Raw genomic sequence first — 25187 nt, 5'->3', positions numbered from 1 at the left:
CGACTAATACATCTACATACACCGTAATATATGAATTAATGCTGCTATTTGCAAATACCACATCACATATTCAATAACAATTCAGTAAATCAAGTACAAGTAAAAATGCTATTTCAAACTGAAAGCTTAAAGTATTCTATTGATTTATTCTGATTTTTGGCTTACAGGCCAAGGCAGCGTCCGCACCACCATCAGCTGCACAACCTCATGCAAACAGCATCTCCTTGCTTGCTCAAGTGATGTACGGCTCAAGCTCACTCAGAGACAAGGAATGACTGGCCAGACCAAGATATTATTTGTAACAATTTATCTATGAATTTCTTTGAATATTTTGAAAATGTTAAAGTCCTGGAATAAGACCTACTGAGACTATATTCCGTATACAGAGCTTCAAGATCTCACACACAACCAGCAAATCTCTCAACTGATTCTCTCGTCAACTCACATCTTACTCCTAAGTCTTACTTATTTTGAATAAGAAATTAACAGGAGGAAGATGTCTGGCTTGATACTATCGTCCCGCCCATATACAGTATTATTTTCTGTGGTTATGACATGCAGGCTGGTAAAAACCGGGATGACAGATACTTAGCAGGCCATTCTGAACCACCTAGCCAAATTCTTGGATAAATTGTGGAAAACAGAAATAAATAAATCATAGTAATGCTGTCAGCTTACTAAACTTGTTAACTTGTCAGCTGACTAAAGCTCCTATTCCCAGTGGAGGTCTGAGGAGAATGGATACCACAGGAGCTGGCAGAAAAAATTGGATTCACACTCATTTTGTAACACTTTCACCTCTGAGAGCAGAAATCTCTCTCAACACAGTAACCAAGGGGAAATGTGGCAAAAAGGTATCATCAGGTTTTGGTACTGTAGACTAAAAATCCTTCCATATTTCCTCCTTTCAAAAAAAATAATTGGTCTTTACTTTCTCACATTGCCCAATATTGAAGAGTCATTCATTCCACATCACATGGAATACAGATTAAGGCTTCTTCAAGCTTCAAAATTGTTGGCTTCACAGTGGTCTAAATTCATCCCCTACTACAATAAGGTACAGCTTATGTAATGCTTCTTCAATAACAACGCATTTTCCATGTGATTTAGGATTTGTTCTGCGGTATGCTAATATAAGTTAACTTTGTGATTCTCAAATGTCTGCCTTTACTCTGTCAATTATAAAGTTATTAAATAATTTCACCATGAATCCATACATTTTATTTTTTTAATACTTTTCCAGAACGTACACTGGGTTGCTTACTATGCATTCTTTCCCAGCCCAATTTAATAAATAAATAAATAAATACAAATAAATCTCTGTTGGCTGCTGTAACTAGATAAATTATTAAAAAATAGTATTGTGTTGGTTTGGTTTGGATTTTTTTCCTTGATTTCTAAATACATAATCATATTTTCTAGCAGTCATTATCTCATTAAAACTATCATTATCCATAAATGAGACAAAATACATTTTTCTATAAGAAAAAGTCTTATCAGACGCATTGGTAGAACTTCAAAAAAACAAAGTTTAACTGGTTATGTATCATCAAGACCAACTAAGAGACAAGGTAGTTTTATACCTGTGGAGTACTCAGTAAATACTAACAGAAAGGTCATAAGATATTTATCATCCAATAAGCCGAAGCAAATGCAATTCTTGCTATAGATCTCATATTTCTCCTTATTTAGAAAAGGCAAATGAAATATTTTATGATTTTTTTAAAAAAGTAATTAAGTATCCGCTAGTTAGGATTAAAAAAAGAAAGCTTTTGCGTACCACACAGTTTATACATTTTTAAAGTAATGACAAAGAAAGTTGAGAAAGTTCCCTTTCTAAAATGTTGCACTTACAGGCAAACTGTTAATGCCTGTACAAAGTTTTATGGTTTTCCAACATTTTTCTTTGATAAATGGGTTAACCAAATGGGATTTTTTTTTTTTTAATTAAGTTGGTCCCTTGCCTGGAGCAGTCAGAGTTGTTTACCCACAAGGACCATGAAATTCCCTGTGTTTGATGATTCAATTATCTCTTCCTTGCCCGATAATTCTTTTAAGGCATTTCCTTTTTGTGTGGCATAGCAAACAAAAAAAAAAATTCTCTCGCTGTCTTCTTCTGCTCAATTTTATGAACTTACTTACACTTCGTATCCCCTTCTTCACATATGGTCATATTTAAGTTGATAGACTAAGGTAGTACTTATTTTAAATGTAGTATAAATGATTTTATTTAGTTTTAGTTACCTGAGCCGCTGCAATCCATCACCTGTACAGACACCTGCTACCTACAGATATTAGAAGATGGGAAGCAGCAAGCTTATCATTCCCTCATATACACAGAATTTCACTTAACACAAACAGGGACAAACCAACCTTTGAGGTAAGATGGGAAGTAGCCAAGCACACAAAGACATAATTGTTAAAGATTCGGGAAGGCTGCAGCACTGGGACTGTTCATGGTATATTCCTTTGTTTCCCATCTGGTAGGACAAGTTCTGCCAGCCCTGATGTTTCATGACTCCCCAGAGGTTCCCTGCTCTGCAGGCACTGGCTCTCCTCTGGTTTCTCCCTGTCGTTCTAACACAGACACATCTCCCCTTGCCTGTTCAAGGGACCATTTGAACAAAATGTAAGTCTGAGCCTCAGCCCAATGAGACTTCCAAGAGAGGACCTGTAATGCCTGCCACGATACCAGCACTTCTGGGTCCCTCTGACCATCTTGTCCCTTCTGTGGATTTTCAGAACCAACACAAGAAGGGCTACATCACCAATAATTTTCAAAATGTAGTTTCTAAATGAAGCTAAGAACATTTTTTTAGAAAACAAAACTCAAAGCCAAGATGTTGCAGAGTGTTCTCCTCAGCTTAAGTAAACCTACAACACTGCGAATAGGGTCAGAATCCGCTCCCATCACTGAGGGGAAGTGAGAGATATGTGACATTGCTGACTATACAAAGACTCTTTTGAATTATTTACTACAGCAGAAATAACAAATCATCTGGATGTAAAGCTACAACACTGCTCCAAATACAGAAATGAAAAACCAGGGTCATAACTGATGGGCTTATACTGTCTTTTAAAGCTGCTTAAAAATATATCTTCTGCTATGTTTTCAGTATTCCTGCACTTTGTAATTCAATATTTCTACTTTAACCTTCAAACTATAGCAAGGGACATTGCTCTTTCAGAACACAAAAATAGATTCTCAAAGCTGATGTTTTAGAAAGTATCTGACAAGAACACAAATTGCCACAGTATATTATGTAATTATTAATAATTAGTAATCACATTAATATCCATTGTAGTTATTAATATTTAAATTATTCCTTCATCGGTATATTATTTAAAATAGTCAGAGGTGCACATGTTTTGGGGTGCTTTGTTGTTTGTTTTTTTTTTTTTTCCCAATCAGAACAGTTCAGGAAGACAAAGCTATTCATTATTATCCTTGTATTTAAGAAACAGGTAACCACAAACGTCAGGTAAAATTCCATTTTACCTGCACTATGCTGTTTTGATGAACTAGATTAGACAGAGAAGGGAAAAAAAATAGAAAGCTGCTCCAGGCAAAATGCCTAAGCATGTCATTTTATTGTAACATACCAAAATTGGTTGTTGAGGTAATTTCAGTGCATTGAAAATGAGTAACTCTTCTGAAAAATACAGTTTTTCTTTCTTCTCTTGTTGATATAATTATTAATAAATATTCATAGATAACTCTAGGACACCTCATTAGCAAGCTGTTCAACAAGCTGAGCAAGCGCTGAATTAGGCATTTAAAATAATTATTATAAATGTGTCTCCTAAAAGTAACATGGAAACAACTGTAGCATGTTTCTTAGTGGAGTATCAGAGTTACTTAGATACAGTAGCCAACAAATGCTACCACCTGGAAGAAGACTGCAAAATTTGGCTGGACTAGAAAAATCAGCAGATGATTCCACCTGGCTTAGCTTCCCCTCATCTCCACTCCTCGGTAAGAAGTGACTAAATAAAAAGCTTTCACCTTCCTTGTAACATCATATGATCACAAACAGCAAGGTAAGAGGCTTACTTTGGTAGTCTGATGCATCTTTGATCACAAAGCATGTCATGGGCATGATACACTCAGTTGCATCTCACTTTGTCACAAGATCCATTCTCAGGAGTAGAATTTTAGAGAACAAGCTGCTGACCTTCAAACCATAGCCAAGTGCTAGCCCAGAACAGAAATCTCAGGAAACTGGGTGACCAACCTCCAGGTTGAGGGCTGAGACCATCACACCTGCACAGATCAAGCCTCCTCAGCCTTTATGAAACACCATCCCAAAGTGGACAAAGGGATTTCAGTCTCCCCATGATGGCTGCAGGTGAGAGTGCTGGACACAGGATCAGACAGTCTATTTCTGGAATATTTCTTAGATAGATCTAAAATAAACTGCCATTTAATCTTGCTTCAGTGTCTGTACCCCATTCAGCCTGTGAGTCAGTAACTATTATGCTTTCGTCAGGGATCCTCTCTGTCAGGTTCCCACACATCTTTAGATCAATCTTCAGCCACAAATTGTAAGAAAACTCCTATTCACATTAACAGAGGCATTCACAACCTTTTTTTTGGAACAAACTGGTGTTTCACACGCTTTTCCTTTTGTGCAAGGTTACCAGTTTGCCATTCAATAAAAAATGCTAATTGAGGCAAAACAAACAAATTATCTGCGAATGCCAAGCCAAAGAGATCCAAACTGAGACATGGTACCTCAAGTCACAGTTGGAATTCAAGCAACCACTAAGATTCTGAGCTGCCAAGGACAATTTACACAAGGTTTCCTTTGCTGCAGTCTATGAATGATGAAGTTAAGCTGAATTTTCAAAAGGCTACATAAACACAGAGGAACACTACCTATAGTGTCCCTCAAAGACCCACAGACACACATGCAGTATGGCTCCAAGCATAGGTTTACTGACACATCTACCTTTTCTGCCAGTATATCTTTCACATTATCTTCAAAATACTGCTATTACAAGTATCAATGATACTAACACATGACAGTAGTAGCAGAAAAAGAAAGGGAAGTATTCCCTCATGAAACACTCCTATAGTCTTTTACAGAACTTCTCTATCTTCTACTTCACAGGAGACATCAGTATTTTGTACAATATTCTTCTGCCAAGCACACTGAACTGTTACGACATATCTCAAGCACGTACAGTCTTCATAATTTACTATAAGGTTGATTACTGATCAATTTTAGTGCAAAGTACTACACATATTTACATGTATCTTTTGACAGCCCAAGTACATTTAATAATTTCAGCATGCAGATAGCTTTGCTTTTTCCAATACACAGTTCCAAAGAAGCTACTGTGACCAGGCTTCTCACTTTTGTGAGAGAAAGAAAATTCAATTTATAAAAACAAAGCTTTCATGGTGGTACATCAAACTGCTCTCTAATTTCACTTGCAAATATGTAACAAAGCAGTTCAACAACTATGCACACAACCTTTATAGGTTGGGTTCTCTAATCTCTTATGCTTTTTATGCTTTAGTAGGGAAATCTGTCTCTAGGCTATCACATCTTGATGGTACAGAAATTGATTGTAAGGTTTTCTGTAAATGTTACTTTCTCCATCTTGATCAGAATTATTATTATGCTGAAGGAAAACTTCAAAAGCATTCCAAGACACACCAACGAAGGGTGTACTTTGCTCACAAACAACTGTCCTAACTCTCATTCTCACTGAAGCTCCCTTGCAATGCTTCAATTACATTAAGATGCATTTGGGCTTTTTAAGGCTAATAGATCATACCACTTTTTAAAAGACACTTTTCATACACACTCCAACTTTTAGACTACTAATTTGAAAATATAAGATCTTATCATCAATTGAAAGTATATTTTTATAACTATAAAAATAGCAGACTGACGTTATTCTTAACATCAAATGCATTATCTCCTGCTCTGAGTACCAAATTCTGCTCTCATTTAACGTGTAAACTGGAATAACTCATTAAAGAGATTAATTCCAAAATTATGTCACAGCAACTGGTTCTACATTACATTTACATTACATTACTTCACATGCATGAAGAATAAACTGCAACAGTATGTACAATCAATAAAATTGCCCTAGAGATTATGTACGATTTGTTTTAAAAAACAACATATACATATCAGATCATTCTATGTACATGATAAATGGTCATAATGCAGCTATAAAATAGTACTATGAGGTCTCACCAATCGTTCAGTTTCATCAGTCAATAGATTTTTGTCATACTATTATAATAATATACATCTCAAATAACATTAAAAAATACGTTTTTCCTAACCAATAAATAATTACAGACACAAATGAGTTAACCAAGATTAAACTGTAGACTGAATGTACAGTATGCCAGCTCTCTTGCAGTACCTGTGCAAACATATTCTCTTAGTCAAACAATATCATTCAAGACAAAATTAGACCATGAAAAATAAGTGACCTCATACTTAGCAGGAGTATCTGCAGTAAAAATATGCATATGAACTGAGCCATGAGTGTGGCAGCTCTTGCTGGGTTTAAGAATCCAAATCACTTAAGACTTGGTATTTTACACTGCCATCTAGTGTAGGCTATATTCATATATTCCAAGCTCCCAACTACCAGCATCTGAGGTATCCAAAACAACTTCCATAGAAATAGTAGCCACTGCTTTTGTTTATTTTACTTGGAAACTATCAATTCCTAGAAGGCAAAGACTACACTAGGCAGCTGAAACAAAATACCAGAAGTGAATGATATCAGACACCAACAGTAGGAAAGCTGAGAAGACTCCTAGAGATAGAACAATTCGGAATTATATACATATATTTTTAACTCAGTGGCTAAACAATCAAACATTATGCCTCTGCAAAAAATTTTAATGTAGATTCACTGAGTGAATGCAGGTTTAGCATCTGTGCTTATATAGAAACTAGAGATCAAATTAAACAGTATTTCTCAGTAGCAGATCTAAACTGAGAATGCTAATTTCAGTGTCTTTTTTTTCCCCTATTCCAAGATTTAATCACTGATCACCACCCAACACGCCTGATCACGCTGCTCCTGCAGAAAGAGCCGTTGTGCAGGACTGAAGGAAACTTTGCTTTACGATGAACCTCCCCCATGGAAGCACCGTGTCCATTGCTGTCATTTCCCGCTAATGCAGAGCCAGCGCCACACGGCTGGTTCTACAAAAGCCACACGAATTGTGTGTCATGACTGTAACACAGAAATTCCAGATACAGTGTAGCTCTGTAGCTGCCTTTAGGAGGGAAGACAAAAAAGAAGGAAAAGATACCTAACCACAACCCACACACATCCTTGGCTAAAGCAAAAAGGCACTTTTCATACACACTCCAACTTTTAGACTACTAATTTGAAAATATAAGATCTTATCATCAACTGAAAGTATATTTTTATAACTATAAAAATAGCAGACTGACGTTATTCTGAACATCAAATGCATTATCTCCTACTCTGAGTACCAAATTCTGCTCTCATTTACCACGTAAACTGGAATAACTCATTAAAGAGATTAATTCCAAAATTATGTCATTATAGCAGAGAAAATAGTTTAATCCTATTAAACCCAGTTCTACTGATACCTGTTTTCTTTGACCACTTACACATACACAAAGCAAACAAAGTCCAGGCAGAGCAGTGATGTTACTGCTGTAATAGAAACACTGTACAACACCAAATTGTTGACGCATTCTGCTTAATGCTCCATTTGCACAGCAGTAAATACACAAAATATCAAGTCACATTTAGCACATAGACTTTTATACCCATTTTCATGTTCTTGACTCATTTTTGTAACAGAAATATGCACCCCAGGTTCAGTGCATCTTCCTAGCACTGCTATAATATGGTAATAACATAGTTTATAAATAACCGAACAATACAAAAACCTGATGGTATATGAAGAACTGTGAGAACACAATAAAAATCTTATTTCCCACAAGAGTTTCTCCTTCTTAATTGTCCATTACACATCCACCTATTATAATTACATGAAAAACTGGAGTCTTTTTAGTGCCTTGTATTAGAGATTTCACTCTATTTGCTAAATTCATGTTTTTGCAGCAAGCAAGAAGCTCCTATTGATGAGTGTACAGCTAAGAGAATGAAAGAAATGTATAAAAATGAAAGTGTTTTAGTTATTTATATATGTTAAGTTCAAGGAAAAAAATGCTTCTCAAACAGACAAAGCCCAGATTGACTGTACTAGTGTACTGAGGATAAATTTTCACTGAGGTCACAGTATAGGGCAAAATTTCACAGAAACAGGATATACAATAAAATTAAAAACATCCACCAAAAAAATGCAACGGATTTGATTTTTAATGCCATGAGCTTGATAAACAGCCTCACATTTAACAACTTTGACACCACCCTATGTCAAGTAAGCACCTTTAGCTTCTGTTGTCTTCTGGCTTTTCATTAAGTAGAGTCTGTCAACATTAAAAACAATCTAAAGAAACCTATGGGACAAATTCACTGACAAACAGGAAGAAGAGGCTTAGTTTGTCAGGCTGAGGCAAAAAGCTTATTAGCATCCTAACCTATGGAAATCAATATTAAACCTCCCGTGAAGCTACAAAATTGAAACTACTGTAAGTGAAGAACTGTCTTACCCAGTCTCTTCTCGATTCAGAGGGCTGGTAAATTCTACAGAACCCGGACCTCAAACACCTTCGAAACAGAAATAATGCTACATTTTTAAGTAGTCATACTACAGATACTGATATGCAACATTTTAAAACCCATTGTTGAATTGTATAGGCAAACTTCATCACGGTAAATTTCAAAAGTTTACAGAGTGAGTGAATACAATTTGTTCTATTCACTCCCCCGTAACAGACAAATTAATAAAAGTACCATGTACAAGCATAAGATGCCCACTTCCCTTTCTCAGCATACCTTGCCAAAAAGGTATACAAGATTTTGAAGACAATGTATCCTCTCTCCTAACAGCAACTTTCATAGTAGAATGCATTGTATAAATCTGGTTTGCTGTTTGAGATTCTGCCCATCTTTAGTTGATTTATGATGACAGAAGAAACAGGAACCTCTACTGACCTGGACAAATTAATGGAACCTACCTTTGCAGACAATGGGGAAAATAAACTAAAGAACCCTCCGTCATTAAGTTACAGGGTTTTTTCTCTTGTTAACATGCAGCTGGCATGCAGCTAATGTAGTTTTCCAAACAGCAGAAAACCGAAATTCACAGATCTCAACTCCTTTTTAGAATTGCCAGCGTGAATTTTGTACTAAGACGAGCAAGTCTTTTTCATTAAAATCCTCTGTCACTGTGACCACATCTATGAGCTAAAGTCCAGCACCACACTCAAACCTTGCACAACCCAGCCAGCCTTTTAAGTTTTGTCTCAAGTTTTCTGTAACAGAACAATTATCCAGGACAGGAGAGCCTGTTAAGCTATATTTACTTGGTAGAGTTAAGGAAGAAACAGGCAGTCCTTTTAAAAACAAACAAACAAAAAATTCTTAAGGGCTGCAAGAGCAAAATCAACTGTGACTGCTCCTAAAGAACGAGAAGGAGAATCTTGCACAAAACTGTTGAGAGACTTCCAGATCTGTAGGTGAAATCAGGGAGTGTGGGGAGGGCTCCTAAGCCCAGGGCAAGCGGTAGGCAAGACTGAAGGCTTGGCGAGGCCAGGACTAACAGCTCTCCCCAGATAACACTTCACCCCTCCACCCACCCCGCATTTTGACATGTAAACTTAGATTTTTCAAGTTAGTTTAAAAAGTCAAGGAAAAGTATTTAATTGAATTTTATTTATATCAGTCCAGATGACTTTGGAAGAAGGAATCCTTTCTCAAAGGTGTGATAAATAACATTCACCATTCATCAACGGTAACACGAAAACATTGGTTTACTAAATCTTTTGTATTACGTTAAACAAAAATAGCTCTTCCTAAAAATTTCCATCAGTCAGAGCATGGGGCGTACAGGAAAGGTTAGGAGAACAAAAATTAAAGGGAGAAACAAAGGTAACTGCCAAAGTGTTTAAGAAAGCTAGATCAAATTGTCATGAATTTTTAAGAAACACTAGTGCTGGGAGCAACTGTCCACCTTTCAGTTTGTCTCTCTTAGCCAACTATCTTAATTGTTCTTGTAAATATGTTATATAAATACAAAAAGTATTGTTTGCATATTTCTCCGCAAAAGTAATATGCTAAAACTATATATCCATCACAAGCTAAATAATTCATCAGACATATCAGTCCCGCTACTTTCCTCAAAATTCACAGTGAACTTAGGCCTAGGCCTATTCAAACAATTACTTGACCTGCAGACTATTTTGCAGCCTCCACTCTTTACTGTCAACTAGCAGCACTGTACTCCACAGGCTGACCTCAACACTCCAGGCAGATCTTCTAGTCCTGGGGATTTCTGTTGGGGTTGTTTGCTCTTGTTGGGGTTTTTTTTGTCATCTTGCAGTACAGTAGACTTCCAGGTACTAAGCACAGTATTAATCATGCATTTCAATTCACAAAACCTTCACCGAATGTCACGAAATCTTCAGGTCAGATCAGAAGATAAAAAGATGGTGATAAAGGAGGCACCTGGATACACCTACTCCAACTGATATACCTTAGCCTTAAGAAGATGGAATTCTTTGATCAAAGAGAACCAAGGCAGCCTCACAGATAATGCTCTCCAGAGTGCAAAAGAGAGATCAGCAGCACTTGCAAGGTTTGAAGAACCCATGGAGAACTGGAACTTGAAGTTTTAGGTAGTTGGAAAGATCCAATAAAAGAAAAGCTTTGTATTACAGAAAGATTTAATCTTATCTTGAGCACTGTAGGAACGGTCAGAAAGCATATGGAAAAAAAGTCAAAATAGGGCTCTGAAGTAGTAACACAGCCACACGCTCCCACTAATGTCATCAGGGCTGTAAAAATCTCAGAAGACTAATTTCTGCTCACATTAATCTTGTCACTTGTATCTTCATTTTAGTGGAATTATCAGAATGTGTGAAGTACAAAGTCCTGCATGGATAGTTACAATAATGAGGATTTACATGCACAAACCTCATCCAATATACAGGTTCACATGACAAAAAAACCCCAAGATACTGCAGGGCTTTAAAGCTAGTTCAAATTTAATCAAGAAATTCAAAATAACATTTTAAAAAATCAAGTGATTGGAACATTTCCTTTTTAAAAACTACTATCACATTTGTAAATATTTGTCCAAACATGGGAAGTTTTGTTAAGAGCCAATAATTTAAATCAACTCTTTCGTTCATAAAGACCGATAAACAGACATTTCCCCCATCATTCTTGCTATGTAGACATCCTTTCAATGTAGATAGAGGGTGTCTGTAAACCAGTGAAAAATTAGTCTTGTTTTTGAGATTCAAAGACAGATTTAAATGACATATATATATGGCCTGATTTTAGTGTATCTATTTTAACACATCATTAATGCATAAATAAACAAATAAATTTCTTCTAGTGAGGAAGAGATACAGAAACCTAACTACAGATCAGATGAAAACATAGCTCCACAAAGACTTCATCCCATTATTTTTACTTCAAATAAGGCACCGTTTAGCTTTGGGGACCAGGCAAGCAGACAGCACAAGCTGTCATGCTTCAAAAAAATCTGTGTGTCACTTTTGGGAACAGAAAAGAGAGAGCTCCACTTGATCACAGTTCAGAAATCAAATACAATTTCTCCTCCTCCCCGCCCTTTTCTGGCTGATACCATTTCAAATTACAACTTGCTCAACTTATCTACATGTAAGACCTTTCTTGTGGTTTCCATCACATTTCAGCAGACGCTGTTATTTGCAAGATGGGGATGGGTACCCTGTAGCTCGATTACTCTACCAAATTAACCCCTTAGTGGCGCCTACGGAGCCTCATAGCCGCCTCACCATTCAAGTACCCCCAACTTTCAATCATAACAGAAAACCGTTGCTAATAACGTCCTCAGCCCCCGCAAAGCCCCTTCAGAGGAGCCCCGGCTGCAGCGGCAAAGGGGGCGGCCAGGTACCGCGGCCAAGGCGGCACCGAGACTCCCTCACAGGGAGCGCCGGGGATGGAAGAAAGTAGGAGAAATCTCCAGCGGGTCTTAGCTGGAAGTTCTCCCGGCACGCCGAGTCCCTCCCCGCCCCGGTGACCCCCGGAGAGCGGCGGCGGGCCGGGTGGCGGTCCCTGGGGCGGCCGGGCCGCCTGCCCTCAGCCCCGGCCCTGAGGAGGCGCGGTGCCCGCGCCGGAGGCGGGGGAGCAGCAGCCTCCCGCAGCGCACCGGTCGCCTCGCCGCCCGCCGGCACCGCTCGTCGGGTTGCGGCGGCGGTCAGGAACTGAACGGCGGCCCCCGACGAGAGTGCCTTAGGGCTACGCACGCCTTGCGGGCTGTAACCTTAAGAAACTTGATAAGGGAATAAAAGGGAGGGACTTCGGCGGAACCCATTCCCAGCTTTTAATCTCTCCTGACGCGCGGGAGCCAGTGGGGAAACAAGGAAACAAAACCCTCTCCCGGTGGAAGGAGCACCCGCTCCCCGCCCGGCCCTGCCTGCCCCGAGCGGCGCTTACCTGGCTGGCAGCTGGCTGCCCGCCCGCTGGGGCGACCGGCGCGGCACTTTCCCCCGGTGCGTGCGAGTGTCGCTGGGTGGCTGGCGAGCCTGCTATTTATAGTCCGGAGCCTCCAGCAGCGCGACAGCGAGAGGAAATGAAGGGCTGAGCGCCCTGGGAGCCGCTCCGGGCAGCCAGAGCCCAGCCCGCCCGCTGCCCCGGGGAGGGCGAGTTGCGGCTGGCGGTGGCCGCGGGCACAGGCGCTCCTGTCCCCCGGCGCCGCCCTCGGACCAGTCTCCTCCCAATGTCACCGCAGCCCGGCGGCGACTCCCCGGCTCTGCGGCGGCCCCGCAGGTAGCGCCCCTGAGCCCGCAGCGACGAGGGGAGCCGGGAACTGCCCGCGCCTCTCTGGCAGCCCTGCGGCCGGCAGGCAGCGCGGCACAGCACGGCACGGCACAGCCGCGCAGAGGTGACCCGCTGCTGCTGCTGCTGGAGGAGGCGAGACCGACACTGGGGTGTGGGAGGGAAAAGCCGCCGCTTGCCATTCACCTCCTGCCGCCCAGAGGGAGCCCGGCCTCCACGGCCGCCTCTGCCGAGTGCTAGGGACTGAGAGGAGGCGGTGGGATCTCACCCGGCCCGAGGGGACGGTCGGAGGAGGTCCGGGGGAGGCCGGTGCCAGCGCTGGGCCCAAGCTGGCAAGCTGCTGACTGGGTTGGGAAGCCCTGGGCACGGTCACCGACGGGAAACGTTAGTCGCTTTCCCCTCGCAGCACTGGAAATACAGACTCCCAGGGAGCCCGGCGAAGGGCTTCTCAGAGCCGCTGGGCTGGCTTCTTATCAGCTGCAAAAGTTTGGGGGGGTGGGCGATGAAGTAAATCCCTTCCTGTCAACAAGGGGGTAGGAGAGCTTCCTCTAGCCTCTGGAAGGTACTAATGGCCTCCGTAAAGCCGGCCTGGGAGCCGCGAGCCCCTGCTCCAGCTCTGCGGGAGCACCTGGGGCTGGTTGTGTTGAGGCAAGGCTGGGGTGGTTTTTGTGCTTTGCTTCTTATAAATAAACGACTTTGCATCGGAGCTATGCAGGGCTTTAGGTACTCGATCCGACTTGCTCATGAAAGCCACTTCAGGGGGTCCTGATGGCACAGCTGACCCCTTCAGCATGCACGAAACACAGCTCATAAATGCTGCATCTATGGTACGTCATCCGAAAATTGGTTCAGTGTGCAAGGCAACAGAGGAATTAAGTAGTTTCTAATGCATCTTACTCACTTGATAGTAATCTTTTTGCAATCCACTTTTTTATTTCTCTTGTTCTTAGATAAATTCCGGTATTTCAAATGTCAATTAATCCTACTGAGACTACTTGTGTACTATAGCAGGACACCGTCTGGGATTTGAGCTGCGTAAGCAACTCCTAAACCATCATACACAAAACAACTGAAGTTAATGCAGATTTAATAGCTACTTTAGCTTACTCAATAGCATTAGTTACAGGCCTGGATTTTAGGGTTTTCTGTGTCATAACAGCGACAGTCATCTATGTTGTACCAGGACAAAGCCCGACAACGATCTGTGAAAAGCAAAGTTGATACAGCTTCACGAGCTTGAAGTCAAAGTTATGCAGAGAGACAAAGTTCTGAGTAGAGGGCAGCTAACCAAATACTCACATTATAAGTCAGATAAAAATTGGAAGGAAAATGCTGAGAAGGCACAAGAGGGAAAGATTTGGTCTTGTCCAAACACTTAAATGTAAGAAGTAATACACAAAAACCTGTCTTGATGGAACTACCCATTTATGTAAAGCTACTCATGCATAAATGTTTGCAGAATCAGGCTCATATTGAACAAACCGTTGTAACAAAATGAAACTGCCTTAAATTCAGAGATGAGTCTCTCGAGTATCTCTCACGAACAATATTTTGCTTCTCACAACAGGAATTTCTTCTTAATCTTCTTCTTGTTCAATTTTTAATGCCCCATAACATAACACGTAGCAGAAAAGATCCTGCCGGCGTAGGAATTGATACCAGCAAACTCAGAGTGCTACCAATGAAAATCTACCTTGTGAACAGGGAACGTGCAAACCTCAGCTAGATGTAAATCAAGAGTAGAGGGTGTTTCTGTCTCTGTGCTCCCTTAGGAACTGAACACTACTCAAGTTAGGTTGCGGTTACTTTTCAAATGAAGGCAATTCCAAGCTTCTTAGATGTGTTCAGAACTGAGGACAAACTGTAAAATTAATGTCCTGTTAGATTTGGAATGAATTGTTATGAGAATGCCTGCTTACTTATTTCAGTCATGAAACCTTAAATACATATAGCACTGAACATACAAGGAGCAGTTATCAAAAGTATGGTCCTGAAGCACACTTCATCTTGGGCAAAGCTTTGTTGTACAGCTGGTCACACTGCAGAGCACAGGAAGGAAAAAGGCTGAGTTTTAGATTACTCTGATGTTAAGATGCAAGATGTTACTGGATTCAGAAACCTACCATATATCAGTATGGGAAAAAAAGATAAGATAACCAAAGTTTTATCCCCTTCTGAAATGTTTTTAAGTGGATATATAGCCTAAAACTCTCTTTCATCATACAGTCAAAATTTTCAGAGCTTGAAATTACACTTAAGCATAAAAAATGTCTGATGTTCCAAAGTACTGAGTTCGAAATTATTTCAAATGTGTTTCAATGCTCCCTACCTCTGAAAATCACATTTCTTTAAGTGCCTACATGTGGATTTAGGGTATCTAACTGCATCCATCCAGGCTTGAAAAATTTAGCCTACATATACCTGTGCTTCATAATAAATGTATCAGAAAGCTTCAGACAAGCTATAAAAGCATCCTCAAAAAATGCAATGCAGTCTTGAGCCATTAGCAGATGAGACACCACCCAGACAAAGTACTTGGCTGTATAATTCAACTCATTCTGGTATATGGAAAGTATCATCTGACTGTAGTAGCAGCAGAAAAATTAAAATGAAAAATCTAGTGGGGCAAGTTTTTTCCTATTACTTACTTACTGGTATTTCCCAACATTTTCCAAATCAACATGTTTCTTTCTCTAAAATCTCCCTTTCTGCTATCTCCCCAACTCCTCTGTATGACCTTATGTATTCCATCTTATAAATATTAAGTATATCTAAGCTTCCTGGTCTGATACTATTCTGTGTGTCTGTAGAGTCAAATCAAGAGTCCCCTACTTAGTGTCAAAGGTGAGGATAGGGGGGTGAGGGAGGGAGCAAACAAGAAATTAAACTGTGACAGACTTCAGACTTCCCAAGGGAACAGTGCATGGAGCTATTGGAGAATATCCCTGCTCAGCTAACCAGATCCAGTCTGCCTAGCAAGGTTTACTATTTCCAGGCCAAGGAATCGGATCAAAGGGAACACTAAATCATTAAAGAACTTCAGGATGAGAAAAAGAAGTAGGATTTAATGGCCTGTCAGGAGCCGGAGCAGAGCCTCTCTCCTGCAGAAGCTCTAGCAAGCAATCTGAGTCTCCCAGTGCACAGGGGGAAATAACAGCATTGACAGGAATTTACTAAACTTTCAAGGAAAGGCAAAGGTCTGAGCAAGAGGAAATGCAAATCTTTATTGTTATAGGCCTTTGCTCAGAGTACATTTTGATGGATAGAAATGGTTTGTTTTCAAGAAGATCTTTTTGTGTTACCTTCAATCAGTGTTCTGTAAAACAGTTTACTAAGGGAAAGGAGTTAACGTACACCAAACGCAATTGGGACTGTCATGCTAACCTTGTTAGGAAGCAGAGCTGTGTCAGCCATAGTAGTTAAATTTAGGCTCAATATCAAAGGGGGACTGAAAAGGATCTAAAGCATTCTGTATTCCTGAGCACTGAAAATCATTTGAGGCACAGCTAGGGTAAAAATCCAAGGCTGCGTGTTCACAGGACAGTTAGCATGAATGAGTGCATAGCATAATTGCATTGCTTTTTCATACTAGCCACAATACAGCAAAGAATATTGAATTTATACCTGCTTTTTAACTGCAAAGAACTAGGGAAGCAACAATTAAGTCCTGATGAAAGCATAAACCATTCCCATACCAGTGGCTGATCACTCTCAGCCCTTAAAGCCACCTCCTTGTAATGGAACCAACAGCCCTGCCTGAAACCAAAGGATGCTTCAGGCACTGAACGAAAACCTAAAGCACCAAATGAAAATCAGCAAAAACACATCCTAAGCAGGACTGAGCTTGACTGGTACAGCTTCCTGCGTACCAGTGTCACTATAGATGACAGCACAACATTGAAATCTGTGAACTATGCCAGGATCTTAACAAACAGAATCAGTGACCGTGAACTGCAGTGGGGCTCTCAATGCCTCACACCTTGTTACTTACACTCATGATGAATGCGTGCAAAAAATTGTCCTGCTAATCTAATCATGATTTATACCCAATACACATTACAATGCAGCTGCAGAATGATTGCAAAAGAAGCAAGAAGATGGTGAACGAGGTTCTGCAAGGGAACTGAAAACCGTGCCTTACTGAACAAATCCAGGTCTTGACTGTTCTGTGTGGGCAATCAATTGTCCCAGTGGCTCCAGTGAGGCTTCTGCAGGCCCCCGCCGACATAAAACGCCCTGCAGGATCAACACCCATCAGAGGAAGTATAATTGATATAACGGAGGTGAAGCTGAAATTGAGACAAATATCGTACTACCAAAGACTGAAGAAAGCAGTGTCGAAGGAAAACACTTCCTCAGTTATCTGAAACAGTAGCAGACTTTTCATCAAAAAACAATGAGGGAAAACAATACAGAACTGCTGGAGAAAACAACTGCAGAGATACTATCAGACTGTGTACCAAATGAGAGATGGGTGGCAGTGCAAATAATAAAACACCTCAAACCAAAATGAAGTCTTGTGCTGAGTAGATTGCACCTCCTGCTGAAAGACAGATAGATTTGCTTCCTTTACACTTTGGCAGTATTTATTGTATTGGTTGTACCAGTAGGGAACAACTGTAACAAAGTAACCCAACTTAATTGTTTTCCTGTGCATTGGATACATCATGCAAATATTTATCATCAATGCTCATTTGACCAGAATTTCACTTCTTGCCCCAGTGGTAGGAAAAATTCAGTCAAAAATCCCAGAAAAGCACTAATCCACTATTATTGTTCTCTTTTTCAATAGCAGTTTCTCCAAGTTTGCTGTGCAATGTTCTGTACAAAAACAAGGAACAACAAGCAAAGTTCCAATGGACAGCAAACATGATTTTATCACTAATGTGATCTTCAAAATATCCTATTGATACAACACAAAATGCTGAACAGCATAAGCCTACTCTACTGTTCCAAATATGATAATAGAGTGACTCTATTGTAGTAGATGCTATGTCAGGTGGCCTCTCACAGCTTGCATAACCACTCGATCACGTGCTTTGGCCAATTTGACAATAATGCAGTTGCGTGCCCAGGCCTAACCTGGATCATATTTGCCAGGCAAGACAGATATATTCAGATCTTATATTAAAGACTGTGTGGGCCTTCAAAAAAAAAAAAAAAAAAGGAGTTTTAATTTAATTTTCTGCTTACTTTGCACCAACATAAATGACTGTACAGCATACAAGGTCTTAAAGAATTGAGATCAGTGAATAAATTATTGTTCTGGTTCCATTAGTACAAGTTCTGTGGACACGAGGGGTCATTTTGCTGGCCTTTGCACTGGACAGAAGCCATAGCTTTTATCATCAGGACTACTACTATCATATGCCATCTTTCAGGTCAAACACCCTGTTAATGGATGTTGGACACTTAACCTCTGCCAAAAAATCACACAGCTCAATTTTATCTCAGAAGGCAAAAATACTTCAATATCTTTTGGCAATATTTGTTTGGGACAGAAGGTGAAAGGCCAAGCCAGCAGTTAGTTTACTGTCTAAAACAATAAAGTCATCAGACCAGCTGAAATGCAGGCAACACATGATCCCCTACTTGCTGACAGGATTTTGCCGTTGCTTTTTTTCACATTCCCTCTATAGGCTGGATTTCACGGAAGGCTTGTGCAATACCAGACCTAATTTAAAGCACAGTGCTGATACTCACCAGGAAAAAAAAAAAAAAAAGGCAGTTAAAAAAAATTATTAAAAAAAAAAAAAGAAAAACCCACAATCCCCTTCATTGGTTTGAGGTGCTGTTTCATAGGTTTTTTTATTTCCCACAACCACCACCTGAAATTACAATTGGGACTTCCTGTTGCATGCTCAGAAGTTAAAACTGCAACCATTCCCCACTCACAGAAAGAATATTATCAGTCTTCTCACTGCCAAAAACTCAAGAGAAGCTGTTTTTGTCCTGAATTTAATCTCATGTTCCCTTTGCCTCATCATTCAGAGACAGAACCATCTTCTGGGATAGCAATGCCTATAAAAAGAGTGCCCCTGCCAATGGCCAGCTGTTCCCATTTCTCTCATTTTCCAAAGGGACAAACTGGGAGAGAGCAGCTGAGTTCATGTTTGCATTACCCTCCACTGGTGTAATTTTTTATATCACAGTATATTGAAGAAAACGTTTTGTCAAACCAGTTTGTTTTATTGGGGTTTGGGGTTGGTTAGTTTGTTTGTTTGTTTTGTGGGTTTTGTTTGTTTTTGTTTTTTACTTTCCATGGTGAAAATTAGGTTTCATGCAATAGAAAACGAAGCCCTTAGAGCTTTCCAGTGCTTTTGGTGGAGTAGTTCACACATTAGTTCACACCCTTCTTTGAAATAGATTTTGGCTCCATTTGTGGCAGCTGGCTGAAAACAAGCAACATCTAAAAACCTGAAAATTCGCAGATGCCTGCCAGATTGAAGAAGCAACTTTATAATTGGTAGCTTGATAAAATGATTATGTGAAATCCATAGTTATTTAATATGTCTTTCCTTTTACAGCTGCATACATATATCTTCTAATGCATACCCTGAAAATTCATAGCAAAATGAGTCCAACAAAATAAAGAAAACTAAAGAAAATAATTTAAGCTGAAGCTTTAACGGATACTCTCTTCAATATGAAAGTAAGTTTTTAGAGCTCAAAAAGAATGTTCAGAAATAATATGTGAATGCAAATAGAAAAATAATCTTTAGAAGATGCGTTTTATTCTATTTACTGGCCGTTCCCCCTTGCGCTGGAAGGGACTCCAGGCCTGTGAGACAGGTGGAGCTGATAACTGAGGGAGTGCTTTGCGCAAGTCCATTACTGTGTTCAGCAGCAGGTTTCTGAAGCAATTTTTGCCTTTAACTTGGATCTAGACAATTTTCCCAGGGCATGGTGCATACAAATAAAGCCTGGGATGGCAAACCTCACAGCTCCTGAGTGGGTTTCTGACATGGATGCTCACAGACCCTTAGAGCTGGGGCAAACCCTGGTGCCCTGTGCCATGACTCTCCAACCCTCCCACGTCCCCGCAGGGAAAAGATCAACTAACTTAAAGCTTCCAGCATGCATTTTTTTCTTTCACCATATTTCATCCATGCATCAAGGGGAATGTCGTTGCCAGCAAAAGTAGATTAACTACATCAAATAGCAAATGGCAAAACCAAGGACTGGGAAGATACAGCCAGTGCTCAAGACAGTGAGCAAGCAGGTTTGAGTAGCAGGTAGCAGGCTGTAGCAGCAGGGGAAGGTATAGCAGCTCACCAGGGACATCTGAAGCAGGGGCTGGCTCCCAGGTCCATGTGAATATCAGAAGCAGCAGAGGCAGGGAGCTCCTGCCTGCCTGCCATAGAGGTAAGGTGCCACCAGCCAGCTAATTGGCAACATCTCGTCTCTTGAAGGGGAAACCTCTTCTTGCTCTTGCTAAGCTTCTGCTGTGCTCCTGCTGTCACACTTTTCCTCTAAATTAAGAAAGAAAAATACAGTTCTGACATTTCTTGTTTGAAAATTTGCTAGCCCCTGTTCTAATCAGCAAATGCTTGAAATCACAGCCACCTTGATTTCAGAGAAGTTTTACTTGTAGGATAACTTTCTGTATTTTTGTGTTGGCTTATTCATGTACCTGTAATGTGCCCAGGCCTATGCTGGACAATGATTTTCCTTCTGTTTCCTGAGCATCAGCAGACCACATGCAGGCTTTCACCCCTGTTCTTTTTGTACTGGTCACAGCAGGACTTTAAAAATGATCTATTTTACTACACAGATGAGCAATCACTTTGAAAATCCTTTGGAGCATTTTCCTACCCGCTGTGCTTCAATTCACAACTTGATGCCATTCAAAAATAGCAGTCTCTTGTCTGTGTATAATATTGCAGCCTGTCTTAGGGTAAATGCTTAATGTAAAATCATCACCGCTTAATGGTGTATTCTTTTCCCTGTGCTGCAATTTAAAACAGTGATACAAAGAACATTTTGAAGAGCTTGATATATGCCTAGCTGATAATGTCCCTCACTTCTCGTTTCCTGATCTTTGATATATTTTGGATTTTGACCCGTCTGTCCTGTAGAAACTTGTATGTAACATGAATTGACTAGCTAAGAGCTAATGATGTTCACTGCTTAAAGTGGGCTGTACATTCTGCTGGCCAAGGTCTGTTTCTTCCACTGTGTTTGGAATGATTATCTGCCTTGCATTGTAAAGTAAATGAAATAAATGGAAATAATTAGTACGTGGTGATGATGGTGAGGACAGTGGGGTTCAGTTCCAGCTTTGTCACTGACCTGTTGCATAATTTTGAGAGTTTCACTTAATTGGTATGGATCTGACCCACTTATAAAATAGCTGTAATCTCCGTCACTGCCCTCACAAGGTACTGTACAATTTGGGCCCTGGTTATAACTGGTCTTTCAGCACTTGTGTGCCATGCAGGATATAAAAAAGAATTTTGCCCTATGTACCTTACTTTGACCAAGAACAATCAATTGATCTGGGGGAAGCATCAGGGGAAATTCTTTGCTTTGTGTGCCGTAGGGCAATAGATTACCTCAAAGAGCCTGTGAGAAAGTGGAATCATCATATGAAATTGTTGACCTAAAAAACGTCACAAAGCTTAGGAAGGAACCATATTTTCTTTGAGTCTTTCTCAGACTAGTCCCTGCTTCACTCTCCATCTCTAGGACAGATTTGCCTTTAATTAATTGAGGCAACACAAGCTCAACCAACAGGCTGTACACAAGAGCAAAGTATTATTATTCATTTTAAGAGGAAAATATTTAAAATAAGTCATGTGTCAGGTCATATGAGAAGTCAAGCCCATTTTTATCAGGAATTAATATCTCTCAGCTTCTCTGGTTAGCAGTAGATTGGTATCAAGAACTATCCCCTGCTCCTTCCTGAGTTTTATCTAGATTGTCTTGCTACATGCAAATATTCCACTGAATTGAATAGCTTTACTCTCATGAAGCTTTAGGACCTCTTTCTCCAGGTCAACAGTAAGAATATTTAGCTCTCTGCTTTATATATTTGTCTGGAAACATTCTAACATCTTGCTGCTACCATGAAAAATAAAGCATTCTGTGTTGTAGGGCAGAACCAAATAGAGCAGATAGCTATAGCACATCTAGTTAGAGAGAAACGTGTTTTCTTGCTCATTCTCAAAACAATATATATTTGGTAGGTATGTAACAGTAATTCCAGAGTGCATTAATTTGCTTGGTTGACTGCTTATAGATAAATGTCTTCAGAGTAAATACTATTTCAGCTATTTCCGAATTAATTAACCTATGTGACTGGCACTGTTTTCATAAAGGCTACTTAATAAAAGCTAACTTACTTCTGCATTCAAAGTATAAATCCATTACAACATAATGTTTGTATTCATGCATTATTTTTTTGGTCTCTTTTACTATTTAACTAACATTAGTTGCTAAGCAGATGTTAATTTTAGAGTTATAAAAACATGCGGTCTTGGAAAAGTACTTGAGCAAGTGTAGATGGTGTCAATATGTAAAATAACTCAGTAACCACTTCCTCCCTGTTATTTTTAGGGACAAAGTGAGATCAACTGGTGGACACATACATTGCTTGTAAGTCAAGCAAGAAAATAAATACAAAATGCAGCTTCTTACACAAGTATTAAGTTAGGTGCATTTCATACATTGAGTCAGAGCCTGTTTACTTCTTTTTTTTTTTCCCTGCAACAAATTCAGAGAAATTCTGTTGGATCCAGCTGAACTGCTCTGAAACTGCAACATCTGACTAAGCACAGGATTCACCCACTCTTATTGTAAGAGATATGTATGTAAGTGCCTGTGAACCAATCGCAGGTAGGATTTACCTCGCACCTTTAACATTTCTTGTTAAAATTACAGAGCAGAACCTCGGGAAATGTGAACCGAGTAGCCTAACTCTGGTGTGGGCTGGGGAGGGAGTGAAAGATGAGCTGAAAAGGAAGGATGGGGGATGGACAGCAAGTCAGAGGGAAATGCTGCAGATGCTCTTTGTCACTTCTCCACCCCCAGGCTGCCCTGACCATGTGCCTTGTGGCTGCCTTGTCTTTTCTGTAGGGTTACTAAAAGCAGAGGGTTTGATGTTGCTGGGATGTTGGGGACAAGAGAGGAGAAAAGCCTGTGCTGCACATGGCACAGGGGCTGTTTTGTGGAGGGACAATAATCCTTCAGATCAACCTCAAAACATTTTGTGAGCATCCAAAAGTAAGAGTAGCAGAGGTGAAGCACACGCTGGCTTCCACAGGGTTATTGTCCAGCAGCTTTTGCCAATGGAATCTGGGGGACATTTCCTTCTGCTGTGGAAAGAAGTTCAGGTTCTCATAAAAATGTTTATTTCCTACTGCAATGTGTATTGGGGCAAATACTGATTTTCTTTAGGATTTTGTGAAAATTTCATTCCAGAATATACATACAGTTTACCTTTCCTGCCCTTTCCATCCAAACAGTGGTCTGTCTGAGGTCGCTTGCAATTTCCTTTAAATGAAGAAAGAAAAAAAAATTGAGAAGAAACAATGGCAAGGAAAAAACTATGTGGGCACTATGGAATTCTGGGTTTGTGTATTACATTTTTGGAGATAGACTCTCCTTTAGGTGAAAAAAGTTCCCTCAGAGGAGAAAATTTTTTCAAACATTTCTTGGATGTAAGAAATAATGGATGTAGGACAAAGAGATTCCTTGAGTCAGAGCTGGTTCACCTTTGCCATGCTTAGAGGACATGCAGAATGAGCTCGAACTTGCCTGCAAAAGAGAAGGTGAACATACATCCCTCACGGCTTGAAGAGCAAAATTAACCTGCATGTGAAACTAGCTGGAGTGGAAACATATATACTAGATAATATTTATATCATGACACTACTTCTAAGATAGCCATTCATTTTCCTCTCTTCCATGAGAGCAGAAGTTAAAATGAGGAGGATGAACAAGCATTTCACAATTAGAGGTGAGAGTAGGATGGCAGTGTACGAGGAAGAAGCCAGTGAAATTGCTACTACTAATGAGTCTCCAAGACCTTGAGTCTATCAAGTGCTTTCCTTTTGAAGAAACTGCTGAATGCCATCTCTCTTGATTACACCTGCAGAAATGGATTTCTTTTCACACTCATTTTCATATTAAGTCTTAGAAAGCAAGGGAAGCTGAAGTATAAGCAACAGATTTCATGAAGGAAATTGGAAGTATGCCAGATCATCTTGCCATTTGCCATTCAGATGTTTTATTTTTCTTGTACATTGAAACTTTTCTTTGTATAACTGACATTCAGACAACCATATCAAAATTTGGGAAAGAGGTATGACTGCAGAGATAATCCAGCCAAAATCTGAGCAAGGACTGAGAAACACAGTAAGATCTGATGCTCTTCAAGGTTTCGCAGTCCTTCATTTAGCACTGACATTTATTACCTCAACAGCCATTGGCAACAGCATCTTCACTTTCTTGCCAGATGCATTCTGGTGCCTGGTGTTCTCCTTGTGACACAATTTGTTAGAAGCAAAGGAGGCGGAAGATTAAAACAATGACCATAGTCTTATCAAGGAATTCCTCCCTCTGACTATAGCCTGAGAGTTACTGTGCTATTATGCTTTCTATAAAATGTAATAGGATACTTTAAATCTCTGGGTGCAGTTTCTCTAGATACATTTGTTGGAAAAGGGAACACAAAAAGCTATCATAACATGAAATACTATCAAAATGGGGTAGTGTTGATTTAGATACTAAGATTATGCATTTCAGGACAGATGTAGTCTCCTCTGATCAGCACTGAGGCATTTATTTCCCTGTAGGATTTCTAGGAGGAACAGTGTCTAGAAGAATAGTAAACAAGTCTGCTGTTTGGAAATGATACTGGGATAAATCCACACGCCACTACAGTACTGTTAACAAAGGTAATAGTATAACAATAAAGAGGTTAAAATGTCAGGAAATATGTCAAAATGTTTCATTAAAATTAAATCTGTAGTTGCTGATGAAGTACACAGAATCTAGCATTTTTCTCACCTGACATTTTATTTATGTCATTTTCCAGATCAGGTACTACGCATATGAAAAATATTTATTGCATTCTGTGGTGCAGTACATTCAGGCAACCAAGTATCTACGTGTACATTTCAATAAAATAAGAAATACATTCCTGAAGTTCCTTTATTTACTGACCAAGCAAAACTCCTAAAAATGAAAGAAAAACAAACCATGTCCAGACAAAGCAGTAGTCTGAAATCTTTGATATGCAGTGTTAAAGCAACGCTGGCTTGTAA

The 25187-nt window shown here is 39.9% G+C and overlaps 1 protein-coding gene across 11 annotated transcripts in view; it reads right to left on the bottom strand.

Annotated features, from left to right (window-relative positions):
• Positions 1–13057, bottom strand: part of INPP4B (inositol polyphosphate-4-phosphatase type II B) — a 428243-nt gene extending 415186 nt beyond the window's left edge. For 4 of the 11 annotated variants that reach the window (XR_011738872.1, XR_011738873.1, XM_071808035.1 and 1 more), the window contains exon 1: positions 12577–13050. The gene's annotated coding sequence lies outside the window, so the exon portion shown is untranslated. Of the gene's footprint in view, positions 1–12576 lie in introns of all 11 variants that reach the window. The other 7 variants (XM_071808033.1, XM_065836255.2, XM_071808036.1 and 4 more) reach the window with 5 other exon arrangements.
• Positions 13058–25187: the final 12130 nt, after the last annotated feature.

This window comes from Patagioenas fasciata, chromosome 4 (genome assembly GCF_037038585.1).
Source record: "Patagioenas fasciata isolate bPatFas1 chromosome 4, bPatFas1.hap1, whole genome shotgun sequence".
Lineage (NCBI taxonomy): Eukaryota > Metazoa > Chordata > Aves > Columbiformes > Columbidae > Patagioenas > Patagioenas fasciata.
Note: the sequence above shows the minus strand (reverse complement) of the source record. Positions and strands in the feature narration are given on the sequence as shown.